This window comes from Haliaeetus albicilla, chromosome Z, assembly GCF_947461875.1.
Source record: "Haliaeetus albicilla chromosome Z, bHalAlb1.1, whole genome shotgun sequence".
Taxonomy (NCBI): Eukaryota; Metazoa; Chordata; class Aves; order Accipitriformes; family Accipitridae; genus Haliaeetus; species Haliaeetus albicilla.
In genome coordinates, this window is record NC_091516.1 from 49,390,854 (window position 1) to 49,409,556 (window position 18,703).

Consider the following 18,703-nt stretch of genomic DNA (forward strand, 5'->3'; position numbering starts at 1 on the left):
TTTTTCATAGCAATGGGACCAAATTAGTGTGATTATTAACTTCTCATAGCCTCTAGGCAACACACAGGAAGTAATGTAATAGAATTTGGCTGCTCTAAATCGTCTCTCTCCTTTTCTTTTTTTCTTTTTTAAGTGGCTGGTTAAAAATACCCTTGTTCTTAAAGGCAATTATTACGCTTCTAAAAGTCTTAAAATTTATGGTTTTAATCTAGTGCCACTGGTAGTTTATCGCCAGATTTGAAGTGTATCATTTATGCTTTGCTTTGAGGCTTCTGCTGTTTCTATTTTCTGCCATGTGGGGAAGCTCTTACCTGCTACAGACTGAGAAACCAGAATGGCAATCTAATCCATTTTTCAGAGCACTACCCTTATGATACAGAACAGATCATTTTTTGTTCTCCTTTTTACTTTTCACTGTTTGTGATCTTTAACAGTGGGGTAAATGAAACAGTATATTTCAGATACCACTGTTTTTTTATTTTACTTTGCGTAAGTAAGATAGATGCAAAACATTTCTGGTCAACTTGGGATCCAGGTGCCTGAACATCAACACTAATGCCATTTTTAGATTCCTTAAGGTATCCTGCCTGACATCAAGCTGTGACTCATGTCTGCCAGTCCCATATAGATGTCTTGGATAACCTAACTCATACAGAGTACTAGATATTAATATACAAACAGGTGAAGCCCACTTTCCAACAGACACTTTGAAGTTTTTGGCTTGAAAAAGTCTTTAACGGTAGGAAAAGTGAAAGTCCCATGTGAGATTTGATAGTCACTGTAATCCAGTCAAAAAAATTCCAGGATTACTTATCTCAAATTCTTTTTAGGTAGGTACAGAAACAGGCCACAAGAAAGTTATCTTTATCGGGCTGTAGTGTTAGGGTAGTGTGAGAAAGACAATGACATTTGCATCAAGATAATACTAGATATCCAGGAGTTTCTGAAACTAATGTCCTCATCCTAAGAAGAAAGAAAGCTTGGACTATCACAGCCAAGATACATGGAAATGTGTCATTCTTGAAAAATGATTGAAGGCCTTTACTTTTGGGGCACTATTGAACTCTGATGAATTACTTCTCTTTTTAATCAAATAACATTTGTGATCTGTAAGATTGTGTGTGTCAAAAGCAGGTTTGTTTTCTGGAAGTGACTGCAGAATTTTTCTGCAAGCAAAGTAATTTTTTTAATTGCAGAAAGCAAAAGTTCGTTGTCTGGAAACTAGGTTATAGATCTGTACAACTGAAAAAAAAAAAAAGAAACAAAAAAACTAAATTAAGGATAGAGTAGCTAGGAATTACTTGCTTGCCTCTAAGTTTTCCTTAGTCTCACTCAGTGCCTTTAATAAAAGACACCGACTAAAAAAAAAAAAAAAAAAAAAAGGAAAAGATACGTCCTCTTCCATTAGGTGTTATGATTCTTTTGGCTGGAGAGAAAGCAGAGGAGGTTGTTCTGGGGGAAAAAAGTTCAAATCTAACATCTGTGAGATGCTGAATTTAGATCATCTCTTTACCAGGTGCTCCTAACGTGCCCTTTGGTTCCTAATCAGCATTTGCTTGAGCAAGTAAAATTCTTAGTCAAATAATTTCTTTTTTATTAACCCTTTTAGGGAGTTATTAAAACCAGTTGGAACAGGTATTTCATTTGACTTCTTACTAACATTTGGCAGCTGTATTAAGTTTCATAAACATGACATTTTGAGAGAAATGAGATGACAGATATTTCCTGTCTCAGTGTATCACAGGAACTTGTCATATACGTGAATCAAATTACAGGGAAAAAGTCTCAATATCTTTCTTTGAGATTTGATTGCACTTTAAAATCTCCTCGCATAGGCAGTATCCAGAGATATGGTAGGAGACAAGTCCTGAGTGGTTGTTAGGGTGCAGCAAGAGCCAGCTGCTCGAAGAGGAGGGCTGATCTAGGAGATGAGGGTGACCCCAGGCTGGGCAGTGCCCTCACTGATGGGGTGCCATCCCACCGGGTCGGAGCACAGTGGCAGAGCCAGATGTTAACAGAGTCCATGGGCAGCTCCAGAGACAGCAGAGCAATGAATCAGGTTCAGAGTCTGGCTAGGAGTCCAGTCAGGAGCAAAAGGAAAAGGGGTCAGAGACAGGGCTGAAGACAAGGCTGTAACATGGGTCCAAGGTCTGTCTGGGATACAGGACCAAACATAGGACTGGAGAAAGCTACAACATATGAGTGAAGGATCCATCCCGGAGGCAGGGCTGGAGACAAAGCTGGAGACGGGTACCTATGATACAGGTCAGGCCAGGAATTGGTGTCCAGGGGTGAGCTGAAATGGGGCTGGTGGGCACATGGGCAGGGGTAGTGTGAATCTCCAAGTGAGACTGGTCAGGGCCACTGAAGCCTATCGGTGCCCTCAGGACACTAATATTCTGATAGGCACTTGCTTGCTGAATGAAAGGACTGCTTTAATTTGTTGCTCTGTAGGTCAGTTGAATGAGAGGCTGAGCAAATGGAGCCAACTTGACAATTTCAAGATGCATGTGCTGTTTTACAGGTTGTCAGTATAATTCCATCAGAGAGATTTCCATGAGACTGTGGCTTTGCCTTTATCAATACAGATTGCCACACTGACGTGTTGGGTGCTAAATCAAAGCATAAATAGTATAATCAAGAAAAATACAGGATACAAGTGATATAGCCTGAGAATTTAAAGAATTAGGAGCTATATCTGCTGATGTTTGGTTTTGATGTGCCTCAGAATTACTTGTTTTATTTCCAGATCTTGGCTTCAAGTACTAAAATGAAATAAAATCCCTCAATGTTTGGGTTTATAAGTAATATAAACTCCTGTCATTCCCCCTTTAGATTAAATTTACCAAGTTTTGCCAAAACTTTGTGACAGTGCGGACTTTCACAAAGGCTAACATAACTGACATTTTCTCACTTTGGAAACGTGTATTTAGCATTTACTTAGTGACTGATGAAAATGAAAACAAAGAACTGTAGGTAGGAGAGAGAGAAATGGAAAACTTGAATACATTGGTGCAGGAGGGCTAAAATGAGATGCTTGACAATTTCAGTATCATGGTAACCTGAAGTTTTCATTTTCTGTGCTAGCAGCTCTCTAGAGCAGTTGAACTTGTTAATTGTTATACTGAATTCATTCTGGGTGAGCAGAGAATGTTGCAATATAGAAGAAGCTGATGTGACTGAGCAGGCATTACACTGACGGGACCAGATACCATTGTACTAAAACAGGATGTGAATTTTGTATTATTTTTAAGTGAGGGAAGATATATTCAGCGAGTTCTGCTAAAAAGAAAAAGTTTAAAAGTAACTTCTGTGTTCAAAAAAAACCCAACAACTTTTAGCTACACAGGTCTCTGGTTAGTCTGAAAGAGAAGACCAAATCCTCAAGAACAATGAAGATTCAGAACAGTTGATATAAATTCAATGTTCTTAGGTTAACTAGTTTGCTGTAAAAGTTAGCTGCTATTATAGCATAAAGGGGAGATGTTGTTACCTCTATGGGGGGGGGGGCGCAAAAGGACAAACTTGGAGATGGGAATTGTGAGCATTTCCTAACTAACAGGATCTTGTTACAGTGTAATTGTGCTTGTTTAGTGATCCTTGATGCAAGTTCCAGGCTGCAGTAATATGTGACAACTACGTAAGTACCATTAATGGAGGGATGATTTGTCTTCAAGTAATTTTTGTATGGGGCAATGAAGTAGCTTTTTGAAAAATGTGAGTTTTCTTCTAAGGCTGTTCTTGTTGGGGGAACATCCTCTTTAAAGTCACTAATGTGGTTAGGAAAGTTCTACTGAGAGCCACTGTGGTAGTATCCAAAGCTGTGTCTGTGTATTAGAAGGTTTTGGTTCACTTCAGGTGCTTCCTGCTTTTGTGTAGTTGATCTGTTCAGTCTGTGGGATTTATATATATCATTTGTAAATTAACACTGTTTATATGGAGCATTGTATCTATACTTTGACCTTGGCATTAAAGTGTGTCAGGAACAGTGTGATAATGAAAATGAAATGTAGCTTTATAATATGTGATGAAAATTAGTGAGGAAATAAGGATTTTCAACCAAGATGACTGAAGTATCATTGCAGTTACTTTCTTCTATATACTTATTAAGAATTTGACGCAGTGAGCCATATATAACTATACTCATAATCTGTAGAAATTATTGATTCTTTTGGGGCGGTGTGTGTGAAAGAAGTTTCTTCTGTAACAGAGAAGGCGGGTCTTTGATTTGACAAGCAGCTTGAGGATGCTTAATAGGTACAGGTACTACTGCTGAACTTTGAGGAGAGACCCCTTGGTTGGATGGTCCCGTTTTAATAAGTAATGGCTGAAACATGTGGAAGACTCCTCCTGTTGACCACTGAGCATAACAACTGAAAGTCTTTTTGTAATTCTGCAGGAGAAATGCTACCTAATTTGTTTTGCCTCACTGTACTAGATACAATTTATGAGCTTCACCTTGGATAGGATTGAAATCTGTTACTTTCTGGTACCATTACTGAGACTTGCACACTAAGTCTTTTCTCCTTGATGTCTGTATTTTCAGAATAGTCTTGTTCGTGTTTATGATTTATACAGCTGTGATCTGAGGTGTGACGTGAGTTCAGTGAACCATAGGCTTTACTCAGAGTAGAATTTGAACACTGCCTATTTTCTGGGTTTGCATTTTTGTTCTTGTGTTGTTTAAATTGGCAGATACTTGTGGTGTTGTTTACTTAAAGTGTAAAAATGTCTAACACTATGTTGGTTTGCTGTTTTCCCTTATTTGAGAAAGTAGTGGGTATTTGTGTATTACACATGTCTGTTCTGAACAAAAATGTTAGTATATTTCCAGTAGTTATGCCAGTATATATTATTTATAGAAATAAAAGCTTAATTTTAAATTGGGACTCTACATATATTACTCATTAAGCCTACCTTAGATATGCTGCTAAAGTTATGCGTTGCATCTCTTACAAAGTTGTTGTATCATTTTATCTATTAATATGCAAACTCATTTTGTTAATAAACTCATCCAGAGATCTGTGAAAACTAAAAGCAAACATCATGTTCTGACAGTGCTAGCTGTCAAACAGAAATACCTCATCAAATTTGAATCTAGTCGTACTACAAAATATTTCTGGTTATGAAAGGATCAGTTTTATTCTTTAATACAGCTCGTGTAAATGTGGATCTGGCTAAGAACCTGTTGTGTCCCGTCTGACTGAAGCTGTTCAGGGTTAACTCCGTGAAGCTTCGTTTTACTGTAATAAAACAAATGCATCTTCTCACAACATTATTTTCAGAACAGGATACACTTGCCAGTCCATATTTAATAATGCTATTTATTGGGGGAAGAAAAAGGCTTTACATCCTGTCAGATCACATAACAGTGCATTTCATGTCGCTTGGTGTAGCATTTCCCAGGGTGGCTTCGTTAAAGCCAGTCAATGAGTCATAAGAGGGATCTTCATTGGTAGGTGCTACTTTTTAGGTGGCGGCAGTGTGGAGAGGGCAGAATCCAACAAAGGTTACCTTAAACCAGTCAGAACAGTATGATAATAAATTTACGCACCTCTGGTGAGTTCATATAGTGGGTGGCTGGGGAGCCCAGATTCTTCACAGGCCTCTCGGAACTTCCTTTAAGGTTAGGGGAAAACTTGGGGGTTCCCCCCCACCAATGGAGTACGGTCTTCTGTAGGTTGTCTTCTGCTACAGTTGGGTTGCAAGTCCCTGCCTACAGCCTGGGAGTCTGCAGCTATCGAATATTTAGTTCTTGGTGTCTTCTGAACCCTGAAAGGACTTACAGTTACTTGTGGATTTCACGGTCATGCAATATAAAGAGGATGATTTTGTCCTCTGCTCTTTCCTCACATGTTGACTTCTAGCCACTGTTCCCCTAGCAGCTGTTGGCACTTCATGGTATAACTGCTTCAATGCCTCTAATCCTTTTCCAGGGACCAGACTTTCTTGGGCTTAAATGCCTCAGATCTGGACTCCACCACTACATTTGTCAGACACATTTCTTTAGCAGGCATTACTGTGTGTATCTGTGACTAAAAAGCAACCAAATCCAAACTACAGCTTTTTAAATATATATTTAATGAGATCTGGAAAGACTGTATATCATTCCTTCTGTTACTGAGTAATGCATTCTAATGAAAGTAATTGACCTGTATGCTAAGCACACTCACTAACAGCATGCTGTATTCAGTTCATGCTATGTTTATAAATACTGTATTTGATATCTTTTGGGCTGCATAACCCCCAGTTGGCACAGTGTTCTGCTTTGTTGGCTGATGCACAGACTACTTGCTCCCGTTGCTTCAGTTTTCACTTTATGCAGCTGGTACAGCATCCAGTTAGTTGCTTCAGTTGCCTGTCCTTTTCTTCTCCTTTGGATACAAAATGCCGAACACTAAAGAGATGCAGTCCTTCTTAGAAAATCTCCTTTTGGAGGGAACCTTTGCTTGAGTTGAGGACAGGTGAAACTTTGTTTTCAGTATCTCTAGGAGGAAACCCCAAACTGTTCTCACTGACCCCTTACCTTTGTTCTGTATTCCCTGTATTTTTCTGGAATGTCTTTTGACTAGCCTCCATGGCAGCAATAATTAACCTGCTTGTAGCTCATAGCTGTAATTTTTCTCTTTGCTGCCTTCTAATCACCCCCCTACAAACTGCCAGACAGATTTGCTGTGTGAGATCATGTTTCATCAGGATACTGATGCTGTTGTAGTCAGTGGGACCAGAGGAGCTTTGCCTGTGCAGATCAGGAATAAAGGATTGAAAACAGTTCATGCTTTGTGCCTTGCTGAAATGTGGCTTGGCTTCCTATCTGGAATTTTTGAGGTTTAAAATAACCAGAACACAGGTTTTTGCTAGTAATGAGAAAAGAAGAACAGTTTGTGTTTCTCAGTCTGCAGGGTATGTAAGTATACATAGATTTGTGGCAAGCCTATTACTGTTATTTTAAATTTGTGTTTAGTAAAGATAATTTCCAGTTCCAGGTGGCATTCTTTGGCATGTACACTGGTCTCCAGGGATTCACCAGCATGCTTCTGGTAGCTGTGGGTAATCTTCATTGTTTCCTTACTTTAGATACTGACCATTGCAGAGACCGTTAAGAACTGAGGGTTTTTTTGCCATTTTGTGCAACACTTTTTATGTTCAACATTCCAGGTCCTCACATAAAAATGCCTGGATTTGTGTTTATATCTGCTTAATCTGCTGAGTTCATTGTGTAGTGCACTGTATGTGTAGTTTGGTGCTTCAGCCACCTGCACTGTGAAATTGTTCATGCCTCATGTGAAATGTAGCCTAGAGGTTCTTCACCTGTGGCTTTGTATTATTAGCCCATATAGCCAACTTTCACCAAATTTTTCCTCTGTTAAAACTGCTCTGTTTTGATGGCTCTCGAACATGGGTCAGCAGGGATAACTCTACCTCTTTTTATTAGGTCAGCGGTTGAAATGAAGTTCTGTTAGTCCTTAAGTAATATTTATCAGTTTGAAGAGTTATATGTTAACTTCTTTAAAAGTTAAGCTATCTGCTGGCCACCTAAAACTTTACCATTCAATTGAGGAAGTGCTATTACAGAATATTGTCATTTGTTAACAAGTGCCAAAACCACTGTCTGCCATTTTACTTTTTGTGGAAAAATGAGTGTATGAAAACTTCAGGGTGAAGAATTTATTTTTACACTAACGTCCAGCTTTGGTGGAGGAAAACTGATCAGTTGATGTTTTATCACAATTTAGTCAAATAGAGATGAAGTTTTCCAAATACTAGTAATGCAGCATAACACGTGTGTATGTAAAAGAAATCCATTTCTTCCATTACCTTATCACGAATTTTCTTTCTAGCTCAGGTTTCAGGTTTTGGTTTTTAACTTGAAAGGGCAATGGCAAGATCAATCTGTGTGTATCTGTGTGTATGCATGTATATAACCAGTTTTAAAACATATTTCACATTGAAGACTTCGCTTCAAATGAGAGCTATAGGGTTGATCTTGATTACAACTGTGGGGCAGCAGTTCTAGTGTTACAGGATGTCTCTGTTCTTCTGTAGAATTTGGGTCATGCACGCCTGAAACTATTTCAGCTGGATGTATACAGTAATAAAGTACAGAATAAAACTAGCCTCTTTGCATCAAAAATGCTCATAAGAAATGTTAACTTTAAATGATTTGTGGATGCACGTGTATTTCTAGCTAATAAAGCATGTGCTTTTCATAGCCATCTGACAAACTGTAATATAGAGATGATGGTAATATAAAATTCCCTCACAGTTGGTTTGCTTTGCATGTTTTGTGATCTCTTAACATTTTTTCTCTAACGTATTTTGAGCTTTTTTAAATTTATGGTTATATTCTTGAAATTTCAAGTCACATTCATGAAATCTCACTGATTCACTGATTGCTTGTTCTGGTGTTGCTAGCATATATAACTGCCAAACCATAAATGCTGGTTTCTAGGCTAAAATTTATATCTGGCTTAGGAGGATGAAAATGTTTGGAAACAGGGAGATTATCTGAAGAAATGTAATACATTCCCATTCAATTTGCATACTCTTTACCTCACATCCATCCTTGGCTGTGGTTCAGGTTGTTTTGGTCACTCCTTGCCTGGACAGCAGCAGTAGTTCATTCACTGCTCTTTGACTTGTTATGTTCTTGGTTTTCTCAAACAGCAGCACAGCCTGAATGTTGAGCAAGATGTTGTCCTGGCAGATGGTTACTTTGACTGGCAACTAGTTCATCATCTTGTTTTTTTTGATGATGAACTGCCAGAGAATGTGAGAAGATGTAGGTTTTCTTGCTTTTGTGAACATTAGGTACTGCAGTACAACTAGGAGCACTCAGTGTAGTCTGTTTTATATTCTTCCGTTGCAACGTCATGAGCTTACACAAAATTATAGCAAGAGAGGCCTTGTGTGTATATTTGGGGATCTCTTACTGTGATGTGGCAATAACAACCAAGGAGGAGAAGGACCATGTTATGACCAGGTACTTCCCTTTCAGCTGTAGCAAGTGCTATACAAGATGAAATTTGATCATTTTTGATTACTTGAAACTAGTAAAGTGATAGTGTAAAAATTAATAAAATATTTGTACATTCAGTTAATAATAGTATTATTGATTAATAACAGTGCTCTTGTAATTGATGAAATAGTTCATATCTGAACCAGCCTGAGCTTTTTGTAGGTCGGAAGCCTTCTTTTTCCCTGTTACATGTTTCCCCAGTTATTTAAGGTAATGGCATTTAAACTTCATTTTTAAAAAATATGTATTCCTTCTAAATTTGGCTCTAAGCATTCAGAATTCTGAACTGATTTCTTAAATTGCCTTTATTGAAATCAATTCTCCTTTATTTTGCATCACTTTGCAATAAGTGGATTGAGGTGTGTTAGGATTTAGTGGTGTACAGATATATTCATTAAGCAAAGAAGAAATTCCTTACTGAATTTCAGGGGCCTCTCTATCTGCCTTGCAAAAGCCTTTGTCTGGCTACTTTTTCCTTTCACAGGAAGGGAAGGATCTCAGTGCCTCAGCTTAGGTGCAGTACATTAGTCATCTTCTTCTCTACAGTACAGTTGACATTCTTGATGATAATTAGGTGAAATCAAAATCCTATCTTCTTTAAAAATAAAAAGGCTGTTGAGTATATAATAATTAAAATGTACCATGTCTCTGGAAACTTTATTGCTAGCCCCCATTAAGAGGTACTTTACTTCCTTAAAGACCTCTAATACATATTTGTGTGTTTGGAAGATTTACTAATCATTTCAAAGATGAAGGTGACATTTCCCTGACATTTCATATGTAGCTTGAAAAGTTGGTCCTCTGAAATTTTAATTAAAACAGAAAACATAGTGCAGACAACTTAACTGTACATTCTGTTCTGATAGTCGTTCGAAAAGAAAGCAAAGGGTCAATCATAGTATTCATGCTCCTTTTTTAAAAATTAATTTATTTCCACAGAGTGTTTGCTGACACCTAAGGCTTTCCTAAGTCTGCCAAAGGCTTTCAGTTTTTTGTCTCCAAATAGTTCACCAATCTCTTGTTTAATGCTCGCTCTTGCTGCTGTTCCCCTGAGCAAAAAAATTACTTTCCAACCTGTGTTGCACCTTCAAGTTTCTGGTATATAAGTAGTCATAGGCACATAAGTAATCACAAGAGCAGAGAACTGTATTGGAAATAAATATTTTTTGATAGTAAACTGAGTGAATTCCTTGACTTATTATAAATTATACATATTATTTCTAACAGTCTTTTTTTTTAATGTTAGCATCATATTGTGTAATTACATTCCTGCAGACCTGACTGTAGTAACAGTACTTGATTTCACATATACCAGTAATGAACTCTCACTCAAATAAGGTCTAAATGTTCCTGAAGATATCAGGTCACTATTTACTTAGTGATCAAAACCAAAAAATATGCTAGAAATTTTCAGGAAAGGAACAAAGAATAGAGAAAAAAACATTACATCACTGTATAAATTGATGTGCACCTGCTTCCCAAATGCCACAGAACTGCAGAATAATTTAAACTGGAAGAGATTTCAGGGAGGCCATCTGGTCCCACTTCTTGCTCAGAGCAGGGTCATCTTTGATGTTTTATCAGGCTGTATAGTGCCTTGTTGCAGTTGAGGTTCTAGCAGCTCCAGTGATGGAAGTCTCTCTGGGCAACCTGTTTCAGTGTTTGATCAGTGTCCTCCTTGAGATTTTTTTTTTTTTTTGTGATGCAAATTGTCTGTTGCTGCTTGTTCTTTTGCTGTGTACCACCTAGAAGACACTGGCTCCGTGTAACCACTTTTATTTTCAGCTCCCTAAATTACAAAATTGGTGTAGGAGAATTCAGAAAGGCAAAATAATTCTCAGATATGTGGAGGAGCTTCTGTAGAATTAGTGAATAAGTTGATTGGGCTTTTCAGGCTTGAAGAAGCACACTAAAGGGGAATGTGATAAAGATGTATACAATGTGTTGGGTGTTGAGTGGTGTGGAGAAAGTGAATAGGGAATAATGGTTGTTCACTCTCTCTTCAGAAGCAAGAAGTAGGGGCCATCAAATAACTACAGTAGGCAAATGATTCAAAGCAAGCAGATAATTTGTTGTTCAAAAACATGTAATTGAGTTGTGCGACTCATTGCTACAGCAGTGGGTTGTAATAGTTCATATAGATTCAGAAAGCAGCTGAAAAAAATTATGGAAGGAAAATCCTTCCATGACTGTTACATGTAGAAACATTGCATCTTACACTACTAAGGCAGATCTTGTACCCCAGGTCTTCAGAGGACAAAGATAGGCTCTGAAGAATTACCATTCTCCTTTTCTTACAGGCCATTAGGCCACTGGCATGGCCTGGTATGTATCTTTGGTCTAAGACAAAATAGATGTTCTTAAATTTCACACCAGTAAATCTTGTTTTTCATGCTACCCCCTGCAATTCAGAAGGTGGAACATTAATTTACATCCAGTATAGTGTTTACAATATCTGTACATCAGTTATGTGTTATTTCTTCTGCTCTGGAAGGTGTTACTTGTGTTTAAAACAGAAAATGTTACCTTATCAAAAAATGATTTGTGAATAGCTGTGACATTTAACTGGTTTCACTGTGTACTTGAGATATTTATAATTAGCTTTGAATGTTTTAATTTTTAATAACTCTATGTTACATCTTCATGACTCTGCACAGTGCTGCTCCCAGTTTTAGATATCTACAATAGCAAACTAAGAAAATGCATATTATAATTCCTGGGAAGGTGCTCCGAAGGTAGATGATCTGCTCAGCTTAAACAGTCAGCTCATATTCAGCTGGCAACTCATTCCGTGTGTGAGCGCCATGTTAATAATTTAAAATACCTTGTTTTTTTTTGGTAAAGATAGCATGATTCTTTATCTGGTTTTCTACGTGTGGTCTTTCTGAGATACCCAGTTCTGTCATGGATGAGGAAAAAATTAAAAAACCCCACCTTTTACGGTATGAGATTAGTTTTATTTCTGAAATCAAATCAGAGACTTCAGGGACATCAGGCATGTTCTACTGTATGTTCAGGTTTTAATATACATCAGCATTTACATCTCCTTTAATATGTGCTAATACCTATAAAACAGACACACAGAAGATTTTGTGGTTAGTATATCCACTTAATCAACAGGCAGGCCGGACTTACTGTCATAGTCTTAAGTTTACTACATGTTTTTGGGGCCTCTCCTAAATAACTTTTAATCTCCACTGCTGAAGTGACTAATGCAGAGGATCATTTTCAGAAAATTATTTTCTCTAAAGCTTGTTTGAAGAATTCTTGCTTATAAATCACAAAATTCCATTCTCATGCCAGACATCTATAGCTTTCTAAAAGCAAAAATGTTCATTGTTCTTCGCATTATCTAAATTTGAAGTCTTAAGATGAATGTCGTTCTTGCACCTTTTTCATCAGGGAAATCATATCTTCAAACCCAAAATGAAGCTAGCATTCACTTTACGAAAAGGAGAGCATCTTAATTGCTCTGGCAGACACTGTCTGGTATGGGGTTTTTTATCTGTAAGTTCATTGAACATATCATTTGCAATAACGACCAGGAATTCCTCCCTTCTGGTTTTACATTGGAGCTCTTATACTGTACTGAAATAGTTTTCATCAAAATCTCTAAGGACTAGTTCCCTAGCCAAATCTCCGAAACAGTACTATCATGCTCATCATTTAGATATCACTGCTTATGTTCTTCTAATTGAAATCTCCTTTTCTTCTGACAGTGTTTTCTCTTTCAGTTGGAGAGTCCTCATCATATTTCTTCTAAATTTCCTGTGAAGGTTCTCTAATTTCATTTGCAAGCCCACATTCAACTTCTGTGTCGATGCTGATGGTTTGTATCTGACTCATTAGACGGTGTTTCTTTGAATGGAATAATATTAATTTATTGGCCTATTTATATCACCTATATCTACATGTCTGGCTAGTGTTTTTAGCAATATTCAATATATGCTGCATTGTCCATTGTCCCTCTTATTGCTAATCTTCCACTTTTTGATCAGTGGAGGTAGTGTTATTATTTGCCTGTCCCTCAGAACCATTAATTCTGTTTTATCTTTGATCTCTTTCTAGTTTCTTGCTTCCTTGCTTTTCTAAAAAGAGTAAAGATTATTTTTCTTTTGTAGTAACATCTAAGATACAGCCTTTTTTCTACATTTATACAGCTAATAAGCTCTTCTGGGCTTTTACATTACGCAGTTCAATTTAAGCAAAATCTTTTGCCCTGTGGCTTTGTCTTGCTCATGTTCATTCAAAATATCATTGTGAATATGATTGTTAGGCCGGTCATTTTGATTGTGTCACACTTCTGTGTTTACTCTATTCTTTTTCATGTACTCTGAGATCTGCAGTTACTTTGCCCAGTGACAGAACTGTATGTCTGGCTGTCCTGTTTTCTGCTGGGAGAGAGTTAATTCTCTTCTAGTAGCTGGTATAGTGTTATGTTCTGGGTTCAGTAGGATAATAATGTTGATAACACACGGATGTTTTCAGTTGTTGCTAAGTAGCGTTTATACTAAGTCAAGGATTTTTCAGCTTCTCGTGCCCAGCCATGAAGAAGACTGGAGGGGCAGAAGAAGTTGGGAGGGGACACAGCCAGGACGGCTGACCCAAACTGGCTGAAGGGATATTCCATACCATGAGACATCACGCCCAGTATATAAAATGGGAGGAGTTGGCCGGGGTGGGGCGGATCACTGCTCAGGAACTAACTGGGCATTGGTCGGCAAGTGGTGAGCAGTTGCATTGTGCATCGCTTGTCTTGTATATTCCAATTCTTTTATTATTATTGTTATTGTTATTGTCATATTATTATTATCATCATCATCATCATCATCATCATTTTCTTCCTTTCTGTCCTTTTAAACTGTTCTTATGTCAACCTGTGGCAGAAAAAGACTTAACTGCAAGGTTCAAGCAAATGACTTGAACTTCACTCGCAGACTTAACTGCAAGGCTCAAGCAAATGATTTATTTGAACTTCACTTACAGACTTAACACGCCACTATTGCAGGTTTTACAGATACAATGGAGGAATGCACTATTGCAATTTTTAAGGCAAGACCAGTACACTATTACAGCCACAAGCAATTCACAGACCACCACAAGCACACACGTGTTTACAAACTTAAAGCATAAACAATATTCACTTACCCCTCCAGGTAAGGGTTCTCAATCCCAGGGAAGCTACCTCAACCGGCGTCCCGATCAAAGGGGGGAAGGGTTTCGTTCACATGCCAACTGTATAGTTGGAGAAGTGACTCCCCCATTTCCAACCTGAACCTTAGCGTTTTTGTCCCCTGACCCATAGAATGGTGTGTATGACTATGTCTTAGTGGATTATGATATATGTCTAAATGGATTATGTATATCTGAGTGGAGTTTCCCCTTATCTTTCCTTTGCTGGTCTGTGATTGTTTAAATACACCAGGTTGTCATTTGAAACTGAAGCTGAAACCCTCCAGTTTTTTTTTTTAATCTTGCTTCCTCAGGCAACTGAACAGTGGTTGGATTGAGACTCAGGGCATACCATTTTTTAAGGGATTTCAAGGCTCAGTTTGGTTCTTTGAATGGTGCAGCCACCGCCCTGTTTAGTTTAGGGTTTATCAGGCAACCCAGGGCTAAGTTGTCTACACAGCTCCCCAAGAGTCATCTCTGCAGAGGGACAGGGCCTGAAGGCAATCCAAGGCTGGGTCGCTTTTGTAACCCCCTATGTGTCCCCTGTGTGCACTAGACATGGTGAAACTCATTTATGAACTATGAGCTGGACAATCCACACACAACCCACGAGTTTTACTTTTTTTTTCCTGATTCTCTACCCCATCCCACTGCAGGGGGAGTGAGTGAGTGGCTGATGGGGCTTTGTTGCCAGCTGGGGTTAAACCATGCCACTGGCTGTTGTGGTTTAACCTCAGCCAGCAGCTAAGCACCACGCAGCAGCTCACTCACTCCCCCCCCCACCCAGTGGGATGGGGGAGAAAATCGGGAAAAGAAGTAAAACTCGTGGGTTGAGATAAGAACGGTTTAATAGAACAGAAAAGAAGAAACTAATAATGATAACACTAATAAAATGACAACAGCAATAATAAAAGGATTGGCGTGCACAAACGATGCGCAGGGCAATTGCTCACCACCCACCGACCGACACCCAGCCAGTCCCCGAGCGGCGATTCCCCGCCCCCATTCCCCAGTTCCTATACTAGATGGGACATCCCATGGTATGGAATACACCGTTGGCCAGTTTGGGTCAGGTGCCCTGGCTGTGTCCTGTGCCACCTTCTTGTGCCCCTCCAGCTTTCTCGCTGGCTGGGCATGAGAAGCTGAAAAATCCTTGACTATAGTCTAAACACTACTTAGCAACAACTGAAAACATCAGTGTTATCAACATTCTTCTCATACTGAACTCGAAACATAGCACTGTACCAGCTACTAGGAAGACAATTAACTCTATCCCAGCTGAAACCAGGACACTGGCGAAAGGGAGGTTTTTGTCCACAAGACCCTAACAGTTGTAGTGCATGACATAGAATGGAAATTCTAGTGGAAAATCGATTAAAATGGACAGGAACTCATGTTGTACAAGATCCCCCAAAGTGAATGTACAAAACACAAAAGTGTGGCTTTCTGTGTATCGTATATAAAGATGCACCCGAGGGAATCCTCAAGCAAAATAGGGAGTGCTTCACTTGTGTTTTTCAACTGGCCTGAATCCTGCGCTTCTTTGGGGTTTTTTTTGCTTTATTTTTCCTCTCTGCATCTTGTCAGAAGAGAAAAATGGAAAGTAAAATTAAGAGTGCCAGAGTGGTTGTCTTCTGCTGTGACGTGTCTTGAAAAAAGCTGAGGTAATTGTTTCAAGTATTAAAAAGGAAAAAGAGAACTGGAACGAAAAGGCTGGCTAGGTGTATATAACTGGGAACAGGGTTTCAGTGTTCCTTGTTTTGTGGCAGAAGGGTTATAACACTGCTGCATCCAAAACCGGTTACTTGTAAAATATGACAGAGCACTCTAAGCTGATGGTTACAAGTAGTTGCTGTCAATTAGTTTCTCAATAAAAGAGTTATTTGTCTTAGTAAATCCTTTCTATATTATTTGGAAATAAAAGCAATAGTGCTTTGCATTACTTACCAAAGAGGATAATGACAAGAAGTCCCACCTGTAAAACAGCTGTTTGTATTCCATATAGAAGCTCATCAGTCTTGTATCATTCCAGGGTACGTAGTTGGATTTTCAGCAGTTTGCGAGGTGTAATTGTCCAATGGATAGAAAATTCATGACCTATTCTAAGTGTCAGTCCCAAGTCTGGTGGAGATTCATTTTAATGTATTCTGGAAAATGATTAGAAATATGGTTAGTCCCAAAAGGGAAATATCAGTCAATGCATTTTTCATAATTCCTTGTATGATGTGCTCTCATGCCACAGGTACATTTAAGCACAGTAAAAGAAGTAGATTAAAAATGTTCTCTAATGACAGTATATATTTTCATACATATATAGCTTCTTAATGGTAAACTACAATTTATTCTGCAGTAATTCAGTTACTGCATAAAATATTATAGCCCACAGAGAGTTTGGTGGTTTTTTTTCCTCTAATGAAATTGGTGTAGTATAAAATAAAGGAAGTGACAAATCATGCTACCATTTTGCTAATATCTCTGGAAGTAATTAATTTAAACCAAAACTGAAACTGAATCAGCTAATATGTTTTAGTAGCTGCATCGTGCATGCTAGCAAGCATACGACTCCATAATGCTCTCTACAGCATCCCTGATGCAGAACTCCTAATTCCTTTCCAGTGTCCTTCTCAGGTTTGTTAGTCAGATAGTAATGTGTCTTAAGAGTTTGTCTGAAGTGTATGTGGTGACTACATAGCCGGCATGGTTGTGCTTCTTGGTCAGATGTTTGATGTTTATTAGAATTAGTATTGTGTGAAATTATAATGAACTTTTCTTCCTGAGGACACAGAGTGTCTCTGCTCTCTGTTAGCTTCCTTCAGAAATTTTAAATAACGTAATATCCTCAGATAATCCTTTCATCTACTAAGTCCTTTGCTAAATTGTGAGTGCCTTGGCTGAGAGATTCAAAATTTAATGTGGCTAGGGTGGAGATCACTGAAAGACAGCTCTGATGTGTATTTCCTTTTGATTTGGAAAGCAAACTTAAAATAATACCCTCATTTAGCTAGTAAGACTGTACACATACATACATACATACATATATGTATATCTCTCTCAGAAAGAGTGGATGGGCTGTTCTGGGTTGTATTGTTATATTCTTTAGGTAAACATTTATACCTAATATGCATAAAAAACCCTCTTCGCACTGGTGAATATACTATTCTCAGTGAGAACTGGTTTCCTGCAAGATCTAATGGGTACTTCTAAGGTGGTCTGCGGCTGGGCAATGGCAAAAAAAATTCTGTAAAAGTCCACTGTTGCTGGTCTTCAGTTATTCAGGTTGCCCTAAAAATACTTAGAATAAATAAACTCAGTACAGGCTACAGTTGTGTTTGTTATGTGTTTGATAATGCCTGCTCTGCATACTTATGAGTCTTCATTGCTCTAAGATACAGAGTAGTTTCAGTATGTCAGAGGGAAAGTGCTACGTAAATACTAAGCAGTGTTTATAAATGTATTGCAGTTTGAATAGGGCATGCAATACATTTTGAACAAAGCTGAAGTTTATCCCTTAAATCTGCATTTTCATACTCATTCTATTTAATGTGACTGTTAGCCTCTATATAATGTTTGGTGGTACTTATCAAAGTCTTCTGATGGCCCAGTCCCTGAGTCTTTTTTCTGGTACTTCGAGTCAAAAGAATCTCCTCTTGTTAAAAACATTTTTCAATAAGGAGAAACTGGTGAATGTAGAACCTTACTTGTAGTTTGATGTTGTCATTAGATAAGCACACTATTAGTGTAAGATAGAAAGAAAACTCCTGAATTTCTTTAGGGGAAGCGTAGTAGAATTCACGCATCTTTTGGTAACTTGTTTTTTCCTGTCATATAAGAAGTATACATTGAATTGCAGGTAAATCTCATGGCTCACTTCTGAAGGGATGTGTGAAATAAGTGGATCACTCCACACCCAGCATGCAAGCAAAATGAGACTCTGTGTCCCCCTATTCTTAATGACTTGGGGGTTTTTTTGTTTGTAGACAGTTTAATTCATCAATATTATAAAAATAAAAATCAGGACTCTGCACAGAGTTTTTTATTGTAAGAAAATTAGTTGGCATACAGTATTACTTGAGTCTGATAAAAGGAATATACTTGAGTCTGATAAAAGGAATAAAGGAAGTGGGCACATAGTTAATGAGTATTTCAGTGACTAGTAAACTCCCTATTAGTGTTTAGACTATTTGACTGGTTTTTGCACTCTTTTGTCACAGCATACAAATTAAGGCACATTGCAGAATTTTGCTACCAAATAAATAAATTTATTTTACTAAGACAATGTTTAACCTATAGCCTGTAAACTAAATTGTATTTAGGAGTCATTTTCAAACACTGGTATACTCTGTATACAGAATGAATAGATTTTGTTGCTTATTCGGAAGTCCTGGAATAAACCAAAGCTGCATTTATTACATTATCAGATTTTCAGTTTCTTCAGTCAAGGGTGTACATCCAAAACTTGGAAGCAATTTTTCTTTGTAAGACTAGTAAACAGTTGTAGTCTGTCTCCATTAT

General features: G+C 38.0%; 1 protein-coding gene across 6 annotated transcripts in view; it reads left to right on the forward strand.

Annotated features, from left to right (window-relative positions):
- The window catches only part of FER (FER tyrosine kinase), a 196,135-nt gene that overhangs the window by 63,843 nt on the left and 113,589 nt on the right, over window positions 1-18,703 (forward strand). The gene's annotated exons all lie outside the window — the stretch shown is intronic.